The sequence below is a fragment of the Pararge aegeria genome, chromosome 2 (assembly GCF_905163445.1).
Source record: "Pararge aegeria chromosome 2, ilParAegt1.1, whole genome shotgun sequence".
NCBI lineage: Eukaryota > Metazoa > Arthropoda > Insecta > Lepidoptera > Nymphalidae > Pararge > Pararge aegeria.
The window spans coordinates 2,864,389-2,886,839 of NC_053181.1; the positions used below are offsets into that span (position 1 = coordinate 2,864,389).

The window sequence follows — 22,451 nt, forward strand, 5'->3', positions numbered from 1 at the left end:
CTGAGAGTTCTTCATAATATTGTCAAAGGTGTTTGGTGTCTACGAATGCGCACTTTGCCAGTGTGGTGGTAGTCCACCGGCGTAAAGACGGCCTTATCATTCCGCGAGGAGACTCGTACCTAGCAGAGCTAACACAGGCCTTAGACAAAAGTTATATCCCCTGAAAGGGGTATAATATACGTGTCCACCTGCTAAAGCATCGGAACATGGAATAAAAGAAGTCTACCCCCGTTTATTATTACACAAATATAATTTGGATATTATTTCCAGTGCCATTGCTCTGAGAGTCGATGAAGCTATGGGAGAAGATACATTTACGAGTATATCCTTTCCCCGGGGAGATAATTGTCTACTGCCCATGCTAGCCTTGCTTGTGTGGGCCTTTAATTGGTTGATGGGGTAGAGTCTGATGACGTGGGGCCCGGGGTCTAGAACTCTTTTTAAAGAAATTTCAACCGAGTAAGCTGGGAGATAATAAAAATACTAGAATATACAACTTGAACAAAGTTATCGATTTATGTCACCATTTATGACACGTAGAACTAACTTTACGATGTAAAATTCAGGTGTCGGTGTGCGCGCGCATCGTAAACATTCACTCTCATCATTTTTCTCCATCGCGCCAAAAGAAGTATAACTTCAAAAATATTTGTTGATTAGAATAAATAAACGTAAATCTACTGCAGTATGATTCTTTTTATTAATAACTTTAAATACATCCAGAGATACACAGAAAAGGTACCTATAGGTCGGTAGGTACAGAAAGTGGGAAAATTTGCATATCGGTATTGGTCTGCTCTAAGGTAGTTTTATTGCGTTAGGTACGTACTATTTTAGACTTTAGACCTAACTTCGTAGGGATAGTACTCATAGAACTTTTTTATCAAGTAAAAATAATTGAATGTTTGAAACTACAGCCCATTTGAAGGGTTCCGTTGTCCATGCCTCCGCTGTCCATATGTCGGTCCATCTGTCTATCAACGCGGGCTTTTCGTGAACTGTATACATGTTGCTTTTTATGCCCTATCCTAATAATGTTTCAGTTGAAATGAAATGGTTTTGGAATCTTGTAGGTTAAGTTTCTATTTCGTGTATATAGTTGAAGAGACATTTTTTTTTTAATTCAATTTCGCTCAATTAACAAGTCAGGTTAATATCTGTTAATTGACAGAAGTGTACTCAATCTTCTAATCGATTAACTTAGGTATTGAACGTTATAAAATAACTACAGTTCCTTTAAAATAATAAATTACATCTCAAGCTCGTCTTTTCACCGTAACGTCTTGAAAATTTATCACAAACCGGTAAATTGAAATAAAAAAAACAATATTAAAACCGTTTAAATAACCAAGATTCAGCGTTAAATTTAACCGTTCAAAGCCCTGGCTCTATGCAGTAGTGACTTCAATATTCTGCTTTAGGCATACAATACAAACAGTGGGTAGGTAATTGATTTAGTGAATTCCCCTTTGTATCGAAACTCACGTACTCACTCACCAAATAACTTTTTTCTTAACCCTGGTAGGGGAGGATGGAATTGACGCGATCGAAACTACCTTTCTGTTCGTAGCAACATGTAAGTATATTATATATATGTCCGACAACGTAATACTCGGTTCGACGAACCGGTGCAGTGTCACCAGCCCTCCATTTTTTTAAATTTAACTAGCTGTTGCTTGCGCTCTTCGTCCGCATTTATTTCGGTTTTTTAAAAAACGTGGGACCCATTTGTTTTCCAGGGATAAAAAGTAGCCTTTGTTACACTCCCCGTACCCCCTGGAAATCTCGCAGAAAATGTAGGAACTCTCCTAATAAATTTATGGCGACCAAGATACAGATAAAAAAACAGTTCTGGCTTCAGTAGCGAGGGCCCTAAAAAATCTTCACAAAACAGCCACGGACGATTTGACCCAAGAAAATCTCACTTGCCCCCGACAGACCAGAAGCTAAGTACGCCCATGCTACTTTCCGTCCTTTTAATTAACTCTATGTCAAAAATATAGTTTAAATCAAGTCTTAGTTAGAGCGCGAAGGAAGGACAAACATACCAATCACTTTCACATTAGGGATTATTGACGAATCAAACATATGGGTATAGCTGAGAGATGGTAGGGTTAATTTTTTTTTTAATTCTCCGCATGGGAGATGGTAGGGTTCATTTCTTTTGTTTTATTCATTACAAGTATCTGCAATCCCACCTGGCGATTGGTGATGATGCAGTCTAAGATATCAGCTAACCTATAGGGGTAAAGCAGTTATATGAAACTAGTCTGTTTCTGCGTGGCATAGTAAGTATCTGAAATTTTTTGTCGATAGGCTGGGCACTAGCCACGGCCGAAGCCTCCCACCAGACGAGACCGGAGAACGTTAAGAAATACATTCCCAAATTGCCTCAGCCCGATTTCTTCCACTTATATTATGAAAATTAAGCTTAATAAGGTCCGCGAAAAGCCTAAGAATCTGTATTATATACAATTTCTTCAATCCTTATCGACACCAAAGATACAATAGAAGAATATCTGCTTCGGCAATGTAACCTCTACGCACGTTTCGCTTCGAATCCGGAGCATCCTCAGGAGATGTTGACTTTACAATGAACAATTGTTAAGTCCATGATTGTAATAAGGTTTTGCAAGTGAATACCTTCCACTCAGTGGCGTGCATAGAGGGTATGCACAGGATATGCAGATGATATAAAATGAAGAAAATCTCTAGTACGAGTTATAAACAACTTAAGGATAGGCTTTGTAAGAGTTATAAAAAGCCTACCCTCAAGTAAAGTAAAGTATCTGTAACTCGTACTGGATATTTCTTTATTTAGTATCATCTGCATACCCTCTATGCACGCCGCTGCTTCCACTTATAAAACCGTAACGCTTACCACTGCGAAATAACCTTATCGATAGTCTCTAACAGTCCAAAGCCGGACTAAAGGTCTCTCCCGACGGTTTTGCCCATAATCACCACTTTGGGCAGACGGCTTGGGTTGCTAGTAGTCGCACAAGGGACGCTGCCGTCCGTTCTTTGTTATACTACCTAAGTCACCTCGTACGACACCCGCGGGAAGAGGAGGCAAATACATTATTTATCACACATGTGTGTATTATTTGTACACATATGTGTGTACAGCAAGTTCCTCTGATAGTTATTATTAAATTAATAGTTTTTTATCAAACAAAAGAGCTGCACATATGTGTACTGTACACACATATGTGTACAGCACACACATATGTATAGTACTTTTGTTTGATAAATAATTTAGACATTAAAAGATCTAATTTACAAATCACATGTAAGTGTTAAATAAAAAACCGCCTTTATGCACCTACGTATATTTAAGTTTATGTTTGTAATAAATAATTTAAAAGTATCTGTCGTGAACAATTAAGCATTTGCATATAAGTAAATGTAGTCTGAACTTACGGCTATATTAGCATTCGTTTTATTATTTTATTAATAATACATATTTGAATGGATTACATCTCAAGATCGTTTCGTCTTTGTCTCGGAAGAGGAGAGGTGGTGACAACTGTATTTTGATCTGCCGTCACCAAAAATACAAATAACCTTAATGTGATCCATTCTTAATCATATCGATGGATTAAGAAAGGAATCAGTCATCATTCATCAAGCTAACACAATATTGAGCCCACTCATCTCCGGACCGCACCGACGTGTTTATCCAGTCCAACCCCTCGCATTCATCCCCTTACTATTTGATTCATTTGGGGACTCACCCCTCCGTGGGATATTAAATTCGATGACTATTTCGTGTATGACTCACAGTCACGCTGTCCATTCACGTTTATAAGTACCTGCGGAATATTTGTAAGTAGAATTTTATAGTTGGTGCACAATATAAGAGACATGTAAGGTTTTCGGGACTTCCGTGATTTAAAAAAAAACGTGTGTTTTTAAAAACTTATGTACACGCGTTAGAAGTTATACTTTGGTGTAACATAATAAAAATCTTTTCAAAAATTTTACCTTTCACCTAAGATTAAGACAAGATAAGATTGTAGAAAAAACTACACTAAAAATTGAAAAAAGATATTTCATACCTTGAAAGTTTATTATAACGTACTATCTAGTTACATAAAGTTTATTTAAATATCACAAAAAATATATTTCTACATAATTAAAGTAATGGACATAATAAATTAAATTAAATTTGGAACACTAATGGACTCTTTATCGGACAACCATATTTCACTCAACATTAAAATTTGAGATTCTTGTACAATTGAATCCGCGGACTTTGTCAATTCAAAGTGTACACTGTCAAACCTTACAGCTAAATTCAGGGTGTCGGTTTTTTGATACGGTGTGCGCGCGCATCGTAAAAATTTACTCTCATTATTGAACCTAACGCGCCAAAAGAAGTATAACTTCAAAACTGATTTGCAAATCTATATTATTTTCAACAGTGAACTGCTGGACTTGAGGTATGACAACGGAAGACGGGTTGGTGATCGCAGTGGATGATAGTAGTAGCACGGAAGACCTATAGCCTGAGTCGAGTCGGAAGTGATATTGCCTGAGTCGCCTCGTACGACTCCCGCAGGAACAGGGGTTGTGGTGACAACTGTTCAGATCTGCCGTCGCAACACGGCAAATACATAATTTTCAAACAAAAGTGCTATACACGTGTGTGTAGAAATTATAAGATCTGAACTTACGGCTATATTGACATTCATAATATAATTTTTTGAATACGTATTTGAATGAATTACATCTCAAGCTCGTTTACATTTAACATAAATAAGCATGGCGGCTTTCCGGTAGAGCTCTGTCAAGCTAAACCTTGCAGTCTAAATAATAACAAAAAATACTTATCTTAATTCAAGTTTACATAAAGTTTATTCAGATATAAGTATTATTATTCTTTGAGAACTTTTTGCTAGCGGATACTACTAACGTAAAAAAAATCAGCCTCACAAAAACTTCAAAATTAAAATTCGAAAACAGGTCTTTCTCATAGTCTCTAAACAAAAAAATATAAGCCAATGTTAATCCCTATGTAATCGATTACATGCCTGTTAAAGTTCCGTAAAGATAGGTCAAGAAGTTTTTGAGATTAACCGGAACAAACAGACAGGCTGACAAACATTTTAAACGTCATATTTTTTTGTTATAACTGGCGTATTCCATTTAATTTATTTATTTTATTATTTATTATATTATTTAACCCAAGGACAGACACAGGCATAGTCATTCTACAGTAGAATAAGACTTACTATTTGTATTAACATTAAAGAAGTATAACAGCCTATCGTTATTTTTGTTTCTGTCTAATCCTTTCATAACTCGGGATTGCTATACCATTATGAATAAAAGCGCTATGCAAACCTTCAATCGGGGGAATGTTTTAAGAATACAAACAGTTATTGTAAAAGTTCGCCACCTTCACTCATCTCAGTAGTCCTTGAAAACCGGTTAATGTTTCTTAGCGGCAAGCGTCAATTTTGATAATATATTTAAATTTGATGATATATTTCGTTTGTAAAAAGTTCGAGCTACTCCGATAACATTTGAGGAAGTTATAGGTTACGAAATCGATTTTATTGTTAATGACAGATTTTTTTCTGTGTGAGCGTCGACTGGGTTGATTGACTGCTCGTGTTCGATCTTGGACTTCACCGTGGTGGGTTTCTGTTTTAATTTACGTCGACACCTTGAATACTTGCAAGAAAACGATTACATTATAAATCAAAATTAGCAAACCGGTTGAACCATAATAAATATTGATTAGATTGCCTGCGTTCATTACAATTTTTAATAAATCCCAGGGAACAGTTTGTTTTCCTGGGATAAAAAGTACCTTATGTTACTCTCCGTCTTTTCAACTAACAACTAAGTTGAGTTAATTAAGTTAAGTTGATTAGTTGCTTAGTTAGGGCGTTAAGTAAGGACAAACAAGGCGACAAACACACTTTCATATTTCATCACGAACCTAAAAGAATATTCCCGAGTAGTTTAAAATAGGAAACTATGCACTAAATTTAAATAAGTTTTGTTTAGGTATTTTGTTTAAAGAAAAATAAGGTTCATTATACTTCGTGTACTAGGCGAGCATAATTCAGCAGGCACTAAATAATGAAATTTAAAAGGGAATTCTTAGCAATTTTCTTGCAGCTTAGTAATAAATTCTCCCCGAGAAAACGCTTTTCAAACGTCACATTAAGGTCCGTTATATTAGGGTTGCGAAATAAATATTTATCGCTGGTTAAATTTGTGCGTTTAATTTACTGTAGGTAACATCCGAGCCATGGCTTTAAACACAGCTCGTTTGGACGAAGTGATTAGAAAGTAAACAAAAATTAAATAAGATATGTTTCAAAGGTAAACCCAACTTTTATATAATTAAAATACTACTCTTTTAAAAAAAACATCCTCTTCTCTGTTTGGACCAACGATACATTATGCCAAAATGTTTGGCTGCATTTACTAGCTTATTAATTGTGCTCGTCGAGACTGGATTTCGGAATTGACTCGTCATAACATCACTAACGTAGGTATATATGATGTTCGACCAGGACGGGTAAGTAGAATTATGCAGATAGATCATATTAAGAGAAATCCTACTCCAAATAAAGTATTTGAATACTTTTAGAAAACAAAGAAAGGGAAACATTTACATTATTTACTGTCTCTGAGACTTATCTGTGAAACCGAAATGCTAATATTTTTTGAGTAAACCACAGTGACATAGTGTTTACTATAAGCAATGAAATACAGCCCATCACATTAAAACCAAAATTAAAATCAAGTGACTCTAGGTACTCGTCGCGTAGTTTAGGTACTATGCACGTGTCGGTCTTTTCTTTTCAATAGGGTTGTCCTAAGTAAACAACTAGAATGTTTTGAATTACTTTGTATGGATTAAATAAATATGCTTCTTTTTGATTTGATTTTTACAGGGTGATTCCTTTTGGAATATACTTATGCACCCATCAACAGTATTGCGTAATTCCGTTACACGTTGTATACATATACTTACCAGATAAATTAAAAATGTGAGAAATATTTAATTTTACAGCACACTTAGCAGCGAATAAATTTAATTTAAGACTTTAAAACGTAGTATTTGTGTCGGCTAAAAGTTTTGAGTTCGTCCACGTAAAATTAAATAGGTACGCAAACTGTTTCTTGCCCTAACTACCCCGCTAAGATTCAACATGTCTCCTTCCACTCACTAGTCTAAGCGGTTGACTCACTGCCCACTTCTTTTACACGCATATCTTCTTTCACACAACCCGCCTCTTCTTTGTCGATCCATATAAATATGTAACGTTTTTTAATAGCATGATTTTCGTATCACCGTATGCCGCGACCACATTACATCGAGCCACCAACATTCTTAGTTAAAAAACCAAAAATTCCTCTCGTGTAGTAACACGAAACTAAAGTCCTTGAAAAGACGACCGGTTATGAAACAGCTGAAAAATACCTACTACGTCAACGCTCTCCTTGACATTCTTACGATTCCTAGGGCACTTGAACAATACCGCTTTATGTAACCGTAATCACATATGAAGAATACGTGGTGTCAGGTGTGGACTTATTGCAAAGATTCCCCGATGCACAGTTATAATAAATACTGTTTAGTAGTTTTTAAATTGATGTATAGTAGATATTCTAAGAATGTAATGTACTTCTATATTGTTATCCTTATATAATTATCTGTGTATAGCATTTTATGTGTTTTAATATAAGCCTCGTGGTCTGTTGTAACGAAATACCTAAATTTGGTGGTCCGAATTTGAGATTGTTTCAATGAACTCGGTTTCGCTATTTTATCAAAATTATTCAACAGTTGCGAAAGTTATAATCGGTTTATAATCAAGTTTGTAGCCTATCAAATAGGTTTATAAAAATATACTTAGTACCTTATACTGCTAGCCAGTTTTAAAATAATATTATGTACTTCATATAATTTTCGCAATTAAAATTACTAGCCTGACATATCAGTTTGGAATAACAAGGAGAGAAAGAGTACAAAACTTAATCCTTTGCGAATTATGTCACATAATAATTAACTTCTAGAATTTATATTGTAAGTTAAACCACAAATTTTACATTATATTTAAAAGAAAAAGTGTACTATGTATCTATGTATTAAATAAAAAAATAGTCTTTTAAATCTGTTTAAAGTAATACAAAATATCTCAGGATAAATCGGTTTAGATTAACACAAAAGAATCACATGACCCTATGTAACTCATATCAGACAGATAATATTCTCAGTTAGAATACGTTGTTTGTATAACCACGAATGAGTTTTCACTTATTTCTTTCGTATGTAGAAAAAAAAACATATCTAGCTGGCAACTACTTAAAACTCAGACAGCACTTACATCACAGCCTAGTGTTCGCTCAGTAGCAATCCATTCACCGCATACATCACTTCCCGTAACACTACACCTCAACACGTTTCTTCGATTGTCTATGACTCGCCAATACGTTATCGATATCGAACGTCAATGCGTCATCTGAAAAGGTGGTCGGCGTGTGCACGAGCGACGTGTAGGGACGTAACTGCGGGTGAAACGGCGACGGGCGCGCATGCGTCGCGTTGCTTAGGGGATGGATTCGCATAATGGTCTTGTCAAACCTTTCTAGGTTTCCGAATTCCGATAGCGTGTTGAAGGGCCCCCGTTGCTTGATAGAATCCATGGGTGAACACCGTTGACACAAAAAAAAAAATACCAATTATACCTACCATCTAAAATGTATTTTTTTTGTATAAATCAAGCTTGAACAGTATGTGCTGCAACTAGCTTTCGGTCGCGTACAAATAGGCAAAAACTTAGAACTTAGAAAATTTGCGTGCAGGTACCCCGATATACTGAATAAGTCTGCGTAACCCTTTCAAGTGCAAAGGCGTTTGTTGTGTGATGGCTTAAACAATGCCTATTAATTGTACTGTTTATTTGCTGTATTTTTTTTAAGATTTCCGTTGAAACACCATCGAATCTATATGAAAATATGGTACGGAAAAAACCCCTTTCGGACAAAAGAATAATTTTGCGAATCAGTGTATAGATGGCGGAGTTATGCCCGAACATACATAACAAAAGCTCGGAATTAATAACCTCCTCCATTTTGAAACCGGTTAAAACCCGATGAGATATTTAAAGATTATGAACTAAGATTTTCGTGGTTAATCAACATTTCTTAGATATCTTTCATCCATGCAAGTGGGTTGAAATATCGACAAATCCCATAATACTACCAGTTGATACCTTGGAGTTGTCACTTAAAAAGTTCTAAGTTAGAATTAAACGTATAAGCTTATAGAAAAGTCCAATTATAGTATTAAGGACTACGTCAACATTCTTGGGTTTAAATTATTGCTCTAACCAGGTTGCTTCTTTAATATCTTTAAATTACTATGTGAGATGGTGATAACAAAAAAAACAACCGGCTTAGTTTGTTTTGGGCTTGTTCTTAGACCAGGGCGCGTTTAGAACCCTCGTAGCTTTAGTCACTCAACACTATGGACAGCAAACGTGCCATCTATGTGCCTACTTGAATAAAGATTTTTTTTTTAACTTTGACTAAGACAAAAAATTCAACATAAAGTGAAAAAACAAAAGTTACAATAAAAAATACCTTGTTTTCTATAGGTGTGCTGCTATATTTGAAAAGTTCCTTCGATTTGTTTTAGTTTAGTTTAAAAAACCACCACATTGAGAACCTTCTCCTTTTTTAAAATCGGTTCAAAAGTCAGTTACAGCGCCTAGAACCAAGTAACACGAGCGAGTTTAAAAGCGCGGTTGAAAGTTTGTAGAGGAAACTCAACAGAAGTTACACGCAGACTAAGTTGCGCAGAAACTCTGGTTTCGTATATACGAATATAACTATGACTTTATTATAAGTATCATGTAGTGGGCGTCCACTGCTGGACAGGTCTTTTTTAGGGAGTTCCAAATACGAAGGTCTTATGCCGCTTGGGCCCAACGACTCATTTGATGTCTTCTGTCAGACGGTCTCGACGGAGGTTCTATCGACTTAGCGTTTACCGGTTCGGGGTCGCCACCCTAGCACCTTGAGGGAAATGCCTCAGTGCTTGGAGACCAAAGAACACCCGGCTAAGTTTGTTGTGGGCTTCGTCTTAGACCAGGGCGCTTTTGAAACCGACGTAGCTTTAGGTTGTAGTTATCGCCATCACTACTCACTACTATGTACACATTCTGTATGTAATCAAAACATAAAAAGTGCCATTTATGCGCCCCTATTTGAATAAAGAAATATTTGACTTTGACTTTTGAAAAATGCGTGTTGCGAGATGACTTATGGCTTAGAAATGTGGTCGCTTTCTATGGGTCTCATAAGAATGCTCAGAGTCACTCAATGAGTGATGTAGAGATGCTCGGAGAATATATAAGCTAAGCTAGGAGTATATATATATATATATAGCTCTGCCTAGTTGGTCGATCTTCGACTGAAAATCACGAGGTCCCGGCTTCGATCACCGGGTCGGGCTGGTGATAAGTGAGTTTTTCTATCCAGGAACCCTTAGTACCAGTCCGGAGTTTGAAAAATTGCGGTGACTCACTCTCGTGCCTCGAAAAGCACGGCAAGCTGTAGGTCTTGTCTGATCTCTTTCCGTTCGAGCTGCCGTCCCATTGGCCTATGAGAGTTAGGGAATAGAGAGTAGAAACACCTATGCTAGCGAGAAGATATGTGCACAGGGGTGCGCCCCTTGTGCACATAGTATCTTTCTCTCGCGTTGTTTTAAAATCTCTCCGGAGATTGACCACTGCAGCCGAAATCGGTCGGGGAAACTGCGTTTGTTTTTTATATCTCCGTGATCGAATCGGAAACTAGGTGATCCGTAGATGAACCAGAATTACTAACGGAGTATATATTGGCCATATAAAATAGTTCGCAAGTTGTAAGACACAAAAAAGTCGTGTATGAAGTAATTTTTTTGGGTCAACGAATAAGTTTATTGTATTGGGTTGTTTGCTTGACATCGAATCGACTGGGAGATGGCAATTCGTGGAATGAATTAGGTCACCCGATGTTCACCAGTTATTTAATGGCAAAATACAGGGAATATTGAATGCTTTTGCAATATGATTTATTCATATAACTACGGGACTGTAGTAGGATAAATAAAATACGTACAAATAAAAATACTCCTAACAATATTATTTACAAAAAATATTAGCAGCCTAAATTACCTAGCCTATAAAGTAACGCGTTTACTAAAAAAATCATAAATAAATATAAGTATGTATATAAGTAAGTAACGATAAATATTTATTTATTAATATATCACCATTATATAATTCCCATATCCGTATATTGACGGCCGAGTGGCGCAGTGGGCAGCGACCCTGCTTTCTGAGTCCAAGGTCGTGGGTTCGATTCCCACAACTGGGGCTAGATGGCGATGTGTGTATTGTCGTAGTATATTTATTCATTTATATCATCGCCATCTAGCCCTAAAGTAAGCGTAGCTTGTGTTATGGGTACTAAGATGACTGTTCAATATTTTTATGAAATATATACATAAATACTTATTATATACAGATAAACACCCGGACACTGAAAAACATTGATGTTCATCACACAAACATTCCATAGTAGTGAGAATCGAACCCACAGCCTTGGAGTCAGAAAGCAGGGTCACGGCCCACTCAGCAATGGGCATAGTACCATAGGCCAACATCGCTTCGAACAGCCGCTAACACGTAGATACGAAAAGAAAAAAAAAGGACATGGATCTCCTTTCGAAATAAGAAGGGTTCAAGCCGTAATCCATCCACCACGACGATGCACTTCAGTGTTATTTATTTTTAATTATTTTAACACTTATTATACACTTTTATAACTCGTAGAATAGTCGTCAAAAGATTGTTTACAATAAAAGATAGTTTTTACCCCCGACGCAAAAATGACGGGGAGTAAAGTTTAACCGTCTGTCTGTGTCTCGAATTGTTATTCCCAAAAAGAGGAACCGATTTTTATTTTGTTTTTTATTAGAAATATTTCAATTTAATAGGTATCACTGACGGATCTTTAATGGAAATGTTAAGTTATTAGACAACTCAATATTTTCATTAAAATCCATCCGGTAACGCTTTAATGAGTAACTAACACGGACAAACAAAACATCCTTAAAAACTTCCGCGTTTATGATATGTACCATTTCCCCAGCAAGGAGTTTGCCTCTTAAAGTTTTATTCAGCGATCAAAGGAATGCTATTAAAGCTCAATACACCGATATAAAAGAATGCCGCCCCGCGCTCCCGACCGGAAGAATCGATTTCTATCTTCTGAAACTATTTCCGCTCTTAATGCACTGCTGTTTCTGCTACTAAGAACTTTATTGTACGATTTCATTTAATAAATAAGGAAGTAATATAAGTGTAAGTAATATAATATAAGGTAAAATAAGGTAGTAATAAATAAGTTAATTTATTTTATATCAATCTAACACACACTCGAAATTAAGATTAGCATGTTGCCTTATCCCTTTTAATCATTTTTTTTTTAATGTATTTAAATTTCTTGATAAATATCCAGTGAGCAGTGGTTTGGTCGGTGGTGGAACAGTTTCATACTTTTACAGTGCTCATCGTTTCATTCATTAGCGGTTAAGTAATGTTATTGTTCACAAATAAATAAATAAAAAAAAAAAATAGTACGAACAAATGCACTTATACTTATTAAAAATTATATTATTATTCTTATTATAAATATGAACTACACGAACAATAAGTATTTATTTAAAATGAGGGTACAAAAATAGAAAAGCGAGAAACACTAATAGGAAAAGGATAGATTTTATAATTAAAGGTCATAAGTATGTCCCTAATGATCCCCCTTCTGGAAAAAAATATTAAAAAAAAATTAATATTATCTCTATATTTTTATGATGTAGCTTCTATTGCTAGCTAGTTTTACTTCCAAATGAACTCTAGATAAACTTGATGAGAGATGAAATTCGAACGTAAAACATCGTAAATTTATAATTCTTTCGTCTTATCCTTACTTTTAAATTAAAAACAAAGGAAATTCACGGAGTGCGCTTGAGGAAAACATTCCTATAATTAGAGTGCTTTAAGTACAACTCTTAATTCAAAAATTAATTTTCATATTTTAATTTGAGAGCCATTGTAGCTGACAGTGTGCATTGCGATCTCGACACAGCGTAGAGATCACAGTATAACAAATATATTTTAGAAAAACTTAAATAAACATGGCTTCGTCAACCTTGAAATAGAGCCCAGAGAACTAGGAACTAAGCAGTTTTAGGTTACAAACACAGTGATTGTGAACTGGCGTTTAGTAACTAATCCAAAGGCAGTGGCGTGCATAGCCCTTGGACCCAGGGTATGCACAAGGTGTTCAGCACAACCATAAAGTAAAATTTAGATTTTAGATATGTCGGTTTATAATCAAATTACTTTACGAAAGTTATATCTTTGATTGATTTAATACTATCGTGTATCTACTGCTCATTGAATAAAAGTACATACCCTGATTTACGTCACAAAATTATGACACACCATTCGGCAGCATTTTCTAAGCACACTGATGATAATGTTTTTTTCCAACATTTTTTTTGGGATATTTGTAACATTGGTACACACCTTCCTTTGCGAATGATTTCTAATTTTACGATATAAGGATAGAAATTAAAGTTTTCTCTAAGTACTTATTCCAGGCACACTGAACCCAAACAAAGGCCGCACGAATATGCTTTCATTATAAAATGAATGAATAAACTATAAATTAACCTTAACTCATTAAACTATCACTACTCAAACTTTTATAAGTTACTGAATTTATGCACTTGAACCGTTTATTTATCACCAACGCCATAGAGCATTGTTCGAAGGTAAACAATAATGGCGATTGAATATGCCAATGCAATCGAAATTAGTCAAAATATGTTTTTTTGTAAGTATAGGTTAGAACGCTATTTTACTTTGATATGTAAACAATAAATAAAAATAATATTTATTGTTAACTTTCTCACTTTGTAATGATTCCTGAAAAACGTAAACTATTCATTCGTCATAATTAAGACAGCGTTTGATTTCATAACTCATTTTTATAACAAATTAGTCATTTGATAATATTAGTTTCTTAATTTTCTTAAAAGACACTGTAAGGTATTTACACTTGTTAATGATATTTTTATTTCTAAAAAAGAATAATGGCAGTATATAACAATAACAAACCAAGCAAATCATGTAATTCATAAAAAAATCAAACACGTAATTGATTACTCCACTTCCGTAAGCAGTGCTTATAGACACCTACACTTAGAGAATTTTTGAATGAAACTGTTCACACAAGACCGATGCTAATCTTGTAAGTACAAGCGCACGATTATAACATTACACGACACACACTACTAACTTGCACGCACACATCTAGCAGAACGATTTGTTCTTTGGGCGTGATTATTTTATTTGATATTTCTATGCAACAGTAGATGGCGTCATATGTCGAGTGATTTATAATAATTGATTTACCCTGCAATCGATAACATGAGATTTAAATAATATTATAGGTATTTTTACGTGTTTTAAAAGGTAAATGTTTAGCATTTACGGTTAGAAATTAAAATACGAAGTAGAAGTTTTTATTTTGTACGCTATACCTACGCCTCGCGCGCGCTGGTTGCGCTGTCGCCTGTCTAGCGACAATTGACCTAGAAGTTTGGCCGCTCATTACTAGATGGCGCTTTCATATATTTTTTACTTAGTGTTTTTTTAATTACAAAACTTTAATGGTCCTATCTGAAGGCTCTTTAAGACCCTGAGGGTAGGGTATGCACTGCTTATTTGCATATATGCAATGCACGCCACTGCCCAAAGGCTAAGCTTTGCAATCTGTAAGGCAATATAACCAACATCTATAATTATTTGAGATAAGTACTAAAAGCTTTAAATTAAAGTACTCCAGTTCATTGTCACGCCGTAATTAAACCCATTCATTACACGAACTCTTTGGAAGACTACCAAAAAATTATAACGGATAAAATATGAGTAATTTAAATCCTCTAGACTGTTGCTTGTAAAATGTGATTAATAAGAAGTACATAGCACTAATAAAATATTTGGCTCACACGTCTTTTGTTCGCAAACCGAGTTGAAATACTGCTTTTATCATACTGTGACAGGCATCCACATCCAAACAGCTTTTAATTCTCTAAATGTCTTTTGTCTAGAAAATTTCCCAAGCTACCATAAGGCGCTGTTACACGGGCAATTAAAATTGCTCAATTCCGGGCAATACTGGCCAATTATGACGACAAAATTTAGATCTATTCTGCGATGTCGAGTATTGAAGAATATTAACGCATATGAGGTGTAGTAAATTAATGGATTTAATATTCGTTTGGAGATCAACTAGGATATATTTTCAGCACTTCGCCTATTAGCACTTTTTTTAACCGCCAGTAAAGGAATTTGGTTATTGTTTTTTACGTTTGTTACCACGGATCTCTTCTCGGAATGAGAAGTCTGTAGGTCGAACACCTTTGAAAACATTATGGAGAATTCTAAGGCATTCAGATTTCGTCAAACTATTTTCCTTTACGGTTGAAACAAGTGGTATTTAGTTGCTTAACTCACTAGGGTATTTTTTATACACATGTTGTTAATGATTTCAACAACAATTCATAACAGCGACATAAATACATTGAACCCTCGGTAGTCCGACAAACGGCAGTGTCGAATTATCGAATTTTTCGGTTTATAGAGTACTACCTAAAACCCCCTATAGTCCGGATTCAATAATAATAGACATGTAGGGTGGGGATGGGAAGGGGGAGTCGTATTAGACAGACAGAATAAGATATTACAGCGACTGTTGCTGGGCGATAATTGCCGAAAAACTTGCTAGTGTAAATGCAATTCAACGTTATAATAATGAACGGCAAGAGTAGGTCGTGAACGCTTTGTAATGAAGTGCCCAGCATAAAAGGTCCTCTGGTTTTTATTTTGAAGGTAATAGAACAATTGCATTTGGCGCACTCGCAGACAGACTGTCATTAAGGATTCACGAGGGTAAACAAAGACTTGGTTGCATTGTTAATTTGTTGAAAAAAAAGGCCGAATAAATTGTGCTGGTGCATGTTTCTCGTGTATTTTTAACGATGGCTCTGAATTTTCTATCTATTTGATTAACGGTCAGTTTTTCGATCGCCATACAAGCTTCAAATTAGGAATAACTGTTTGTTTATCCTGTATAAATTAGCCCAGAGGAAGAGAGAGGTCAGAGGTTTAGCAGTTATATTAAACTCCCATGATTGATCAATGATTCTGAAAGAGTAAGGGGGGCGTCCATAAAATACGTGAGGTGTTTTTTTTTATTTTCCCAATCTCACGTGAGATTTTTCAAAATGTTGGTTTCTTACGTAAACGCTTTGGATTGTTATTGTAAAAAGAGAAATAATTCTATCGTAATTACGACTAGTTAAGACTAGTAAGATTGAATCTTAAGCAAATACAATCTGGATTAAATGGACGAAAATAGTCCCACTCTCCCCCTTAAACATCTCACGTATTTTATGAACGCCTCCTTAGCTTATTGAAACCATTAAAGTACCCAGTGTGTAAGTACCCTATGGCCATTATATTATCCAAAAGGAGGATATAATCTTCTTTTATTTTCGCTTCTGCGCAAAGGTTTCCTTAACAGACAGCCACATTCTTACTACACGATGCGTGGTATATATATGAATTAAAAAAGAACATATGAATGAATTAAAAAAAAAATTGTCACAACGCGCGTTTCACAAGGTAAGCTAATTTCAAAATCTTTTAAATAGGATTCATGTTATAAATGTAGATGATGTCTTGTATGCAACTGTTGATAACTAGGTATATAAATATTTATTAGTATTAAAACACTCATGTGATACTAATAACCCACATTCGTGTTTTAATAACCCTTATTATAAAACAGTTGCATAAAACTAAAAGCATGTTTCATCCAACACAACTTTTGAGTATGTCGCTAACATAATGTCGCAGTGTAACCTGATTTCCGTGCGGATAGAGCCGCGGGCAAAAGTTGGTTTGCAATAAAATAAGGAGTGCTTTCGTGCAAAACTTTATGCTTTCAGTCTGCGCGGATCAACGACCGCAGGTTGCATGTTAGCTAAGAAACTCGTTTTGGAGCTGATTTCGTTTTGCCGAACATACTGATCGTTACTAAGCCAAAATGGCTGCTTTTTTTAATCTTTTCAAGTTTACACTTGACCTCACCTGGTTATTAGTAATGATGTAGTGTAAAATGGTGTCAGGCTAGCCTGTTGGGATACCTTTATTAGTAGTAATTAAAGCAAACCCGTAATCAGTGGCGTGCATAGAGGTTATGAACGTGGTATGCAAATGATATAAAATGAAGGAAATCTCCAGTAAGAGTTATAAAAAACTTAAGGATAGGCGTTGTAAGAGTTATAGAAAGCCTACCCTTGAGTATTTATAAATAAATAAATAAATATACTACGACAATACACACAACGCCATCTAGCTCCAAAGTACCTAAGCGTAGCTTGTGTTATGGGTACTAAGATGACTGATGAATATTTTTATGAATATAATACACATAAATACTTATAATATACAGATAAACACCCAGACACTGAAAAACATTCATGTTCATCACACAAACACTCTCCAGTTGTGGGAATCGAACCCACGGCCTTGGACTCAGAAAGCAGGGTCGCTGCCCACTGCGCCACCTGGCCGTCTTGGCATTTATAACCTACTGGCGATTTTCTTCATTTTATATCATCTGCATACTCTGTGCATACCGTCTATGCACGCCACTGCCCGTAATAGGTTTTTAGTTTTTACCAGCGTGGTGCACTGCCTTAACACCTTCTCATTGAGAGAGAAGACCCGTGCCCTGTAGTGGGCCGGTAATGGGTTTATATGATGACAGTGGCGTGCACTTCATACATGCACAAAAGCACTGCATACCCTCAAATTGAAATATAGCTCGTCTAGGAGGAGGATTTTTGCCATTTTATGCATTTTTCCTGTGCACGCCACTGTATGATGATGATGATGAATAGGTTTTTAGGCTTCAAATCGCCTGGCGGCACGTCTTTGTCGGTAGGTTGGTAACGAGCCACGGCCGTAGCTTGCCACTAGACCAGACCAGGTATAACTATTCAGAAATTATAAATTCCCAAATTGCTTCCGCCGCCGATCGAACTCGCGACCTTCCACTTATAGGTCCAAATCGCTTACCACTGCGCCAGGGAGGTTGTCAAAAAACCTCTGCTTCAACAGTGAACTATAACGAGTATTATCAGGACTAACGAGCCTCACGTGCTCTCCGAAGTACGGGAGCGGATATCGTTTTGAATAAAAGGTAATTTCCTTACTTCGGTCTTTCCATCTCCAGAACACAATCTAAGTGTCAAATTTTATTTAGATCAGTGTTTGAAACTTACAAACAAACAAATAGATAAACAAATAGAATTAGTCAGATAAGAGACCGTTATATTATGAAAATTAAGCTTAATTTGCTATTCTCCGCGAAAAGCAGGAATCTGTACGGAGTAATTTATAATTTCTTCAATCCTCATACTCCACACCACCGTTTAACTGTCACCAGCTTGAAAGGTTAGCCCGTTACCAGCTTAAGACTGTACTTGGCAGCAAGTGGCATTGAAGACAAATGTCAACTTGTAAAATAATAAAAAAAAAATTGGTAGGTACACATTACTTGTAATTCTTTAAACAATAACAAAATCCGAAAGCTCACAAAACTGTCAAAACTTACCTTAAGAAGAATACTTTATAATATGACTAATCTCAAGATAAGAAGGTTGTTTTTAGTATTAAAAAGTTTTATTCCAAGGATCCTTGTTTTCCATTCGGAGCAGACGGTAGCTGAGGGCTCAGTTTCATAAAAACTCTTTCCTTTTGTCCTGCGGCTCGCATCTTTTGTCTGTCGCTTTTAAAGTACAATGAACATATTTTCTACTTTTTAATATATATAACAACTATTTATGAACAAGCTAAGCGAGGTCTCTTCTTCTTCTCTTCTATCTGCACAAAATATTGTTTTATTTTGTAGTAATAATTGTAACACAACACAATTTGGATATATGCAACTATCATTCTGTGTCGGGTACTAGCCATATTATTGGTAGTCTGTGGTTATTTGGTAGAAGTCGGAGGCCGCCATGTTGCGATGATGACAAACGAGATACTCTTATATAAGGTACGTAAATTGTGAATGTTAATTTAAACACTGTGATTCTTATAATTAAGATACTATTGATGTTAAAGTGTTAGAATATTAGTCAAATGATACGCAACTGTAAATACATAAATATTGAATGTCTTGAATAATTTGTAAATACTATCACTAAGTTCGAATTGCCAATTTTTCTCACTAAAACCTCATGCCAAAATGGCAAAATTAAACACATATTATAACTTCTATAGTACAAAAAAAAATATATTAAAATCGGTTACAATTTGTCGGAGTTACGGTGTAAAATCGTCAAACACTTTTATCCCCTCTCCCAAAGGAACCGAGCTTAATGTCGGGATAAAAAGTATCCTATACTACTTCTAACATATTCAAGAATAGGTGTACAAAGTTTCATGAGGATCGGTTAAGTAGTTTTTGCGTGAAAGCGTAAGAAACAAATTTACATTGACATTTATAATAGTAGGAATAGGGATTCTTTAGTAAGAAAATTACTTAAACTACTCGAAATTTTAACTTAAACTGCTCTCTCAATATTAATGGAAGTTTTGAAGGTCATTTTAGGTTTATTTTGTTATTGTAAGTTAAATTAAAAACTATAAAAGTTTTGAGACCACATTGTCTGGTGCAATGGATTACATTTAAGGCTCTGCGTTGAGCAACAAAGAATCCTTTTTATAATGAGTGCAGATTAAAAAGATAATGAAAAGCACATTTACATACAGGAATTAAGTAGAATGTCACGATATTAATGGCCGGCTGTGAGTGAGTCAATGACGTCATAATCTCACTTTGATGTCCCACATGGAGGCTTAATCGCCCGTTAACTCGCATATATGCCGTGCCGGCGTAGCATGTAACTACTTTAATTATGCATTCACTTAACTAGGTAATAATCTACAACGACGAACAAAACTGACGGTGAATCTGGTTAAAATGCGCGATTTAATTTTCTTTTAATCAGCGGTTTAAGAGTAGAAATGATGTTTTAAATGGTGATCAGTTTCTCCATATAATACATCTATAGGTACTTATACATAGATAATATTTAACACATAAGCTTTCGCGGACTTTTTTGTATGCATATTCAAACTTTTCCATTTAACTCAATCATAGATCTCTCATAGTTAAGGCAACTTTCGTTTTTTCTCCGAATTACTTTAAATTCGACTCCCACGAAAAGTTCTTTTCAGTTTTCAGGTTAATATATAGTCTATGACACTCCACAATAAAGTAGCTTACTATTAATAAAATAATTTACAAAATCGGTTCAGTTGATCCCGAGATTGCCCCTTACAACGTTACAAACTCACAAACCTTACTTCTTTATAATATTAGTATAGATTTTTGCAAAAAAATAAATGGAAGTCTTTAGAAATAATTAATAGAACGCGACTCAAATAATTGAAATTATTGTCTGTTTGTCTGTGTGTTTGTCGGTCTTTTTGTCTGTTGGTTTGTGAGCGAATCACGCAAAAACTACTGAACGTATTTGAGTGCAATTTTGTACTAATAAGACTAAATGAACAAAATCATTTTTAAATTTAAGTTTGAATTTGACTCGATATTAATGGAAGCCTAAACGTTAATATTAAGAGAGTTGGTGACGTCATTATCTGACATTTTTCGTCCAAAACGGAGGCCTACTAGTGTAGTGTGTAACTACTTTAACTACACATTCACTCAACAAGACAATAATCTACACGGTGCACAACTGGGGGATGTATCTTATTAAAAATGTATGCTATGAAAAGTACATCACTTGATAAACTGAATGACAAATATTAACATATAACCCACGCCTTTAAAGAATGAGATAGAAGTACTTTAATTAACCATTTACTGCACTATGCAATAAAGAAGGTGCAAATGTGGGGGAAAGCATATAGATAAAAATGTGTGCAGTCAACCGGCTATTATTTTTCTCATGTAAAATTTATTCACAAGAATGTAGGTACATACAGTTTTTAAAATGTAAAGTAATTATTATAGTATTTATACAAACAAATGCGTGCCTCACAAATTATATTGGTGTGTAGTAATACATGTATGTAATGGTGCCATTTAAAATCTACTGTCCCTGATTTAGGTAAAAACCTGTATTACAGGCGACAGTGCTCTCCTTAAACTGTTGTCTCGATGATTGAGTGTATGATTGTGCGTGTGTGAGTTTGCAAAAAAGGTAAAACAAAATGGACTGGTATGAAAACTGCGCCAACATATAAACAGAATAACTTATAAACCGCGCTATTAAAAATAGACATCCAATAATAGAGATATATCTTCTTAAATTACAAATTTACTTTTCTAGGCAATGCACGATGCAAAAGTGCGTAGGTTACTCTAATGTTTAATTAATTTTTCTAATAAAAGGATAATGGAAGAAGGAAGTATCAAGCGATTATTTCTGCATATTAGAGATATTACAAAAATTAAATGGCCGGTATGGGAACGTCACCGACAACGAATACGTCAACTTATGAACTGAATGGCATGTAACTTATAACATTCCATAATATATTTACTGTAGCACGACAGGGGTTATTACGTATCTCGCGACAGGCGTCAATCTTGCAATCAGAATCTGCTGTCAAACGTCACTTTTCGTTGTTTGACGTCGTTTGACCTGCGGGTCTCCTTCCACAATGAGATGGGTCTTAAGCCGTTTTAGTATACCACGCTGGCCCAGTGCCTGCTGGGATTCGAATTCGGCCCCCCGAAAGTCAAGCCGAAGTCCTAACCACTAGGCTATCACCGCTTCGACTGCATCACCATAAATAAACTAACAGGAGTTGGGGAGGACACATTAATAAAATGCGTAGATGAACTTCCTTGTTTGAATTAAGTTTTAAAACACGAATGAAGACACGTAATAGCAATCAGCTGAGAGCATGGAAACCAGTGGCAAATGCGTTTTACAATGACGCCGCAGTCGCGTCTGTTCTCGGCGAATGCTAATTAACAAATGGACTTTCAATTCAATGTGCTACTTTACAATGCAATGCACTCGTACGCCTACGTGCGGAACATGGCATTCTAATACTCGCACTTCACGCTCGGACGAGGCGCTCGTGCGAGCTAGTCGACGAGTGGACGAAGAGGCGTGAGGTAGCTCTCAAAGTCTCCACACGCTCGCGCAACACAGTTGTCGACCCACCATGTGCCTCGTTATAGACGGCTAAGCGAGGTTAAAAAAATTTGTATTCCTTTACAGCAAAGAAATATATGATTTTCTTTAA

General features: G+C 35.6%; 1 protein-coding gene across 10 annotated transcripts in view; it reads right to left on the reverse strand.

Moving 5' to 3' along the window:
- Positions 1–22,451, reverse strand: part of LOC120627767 — a 236,230-nt gene that overhangs the window by 116,734 nt on the left and 97,045 nt on the right. The window contains exon 1 of one of the 10 annotated variants that reach the window (XM_039895800.1): positions 8,358–8,463. The exons of the other annotated variants lie outside the window; for them this stretch is intronic. The gene's annotated coding sequence lies outside the window, so the exon portion shown is untranslated. Of the gene's footprint in view, positions 1–8,357; positions 8,464–22,451 lie in introns of those variants that run through there. 10 annotated transcript variants of the gene reach the window in all.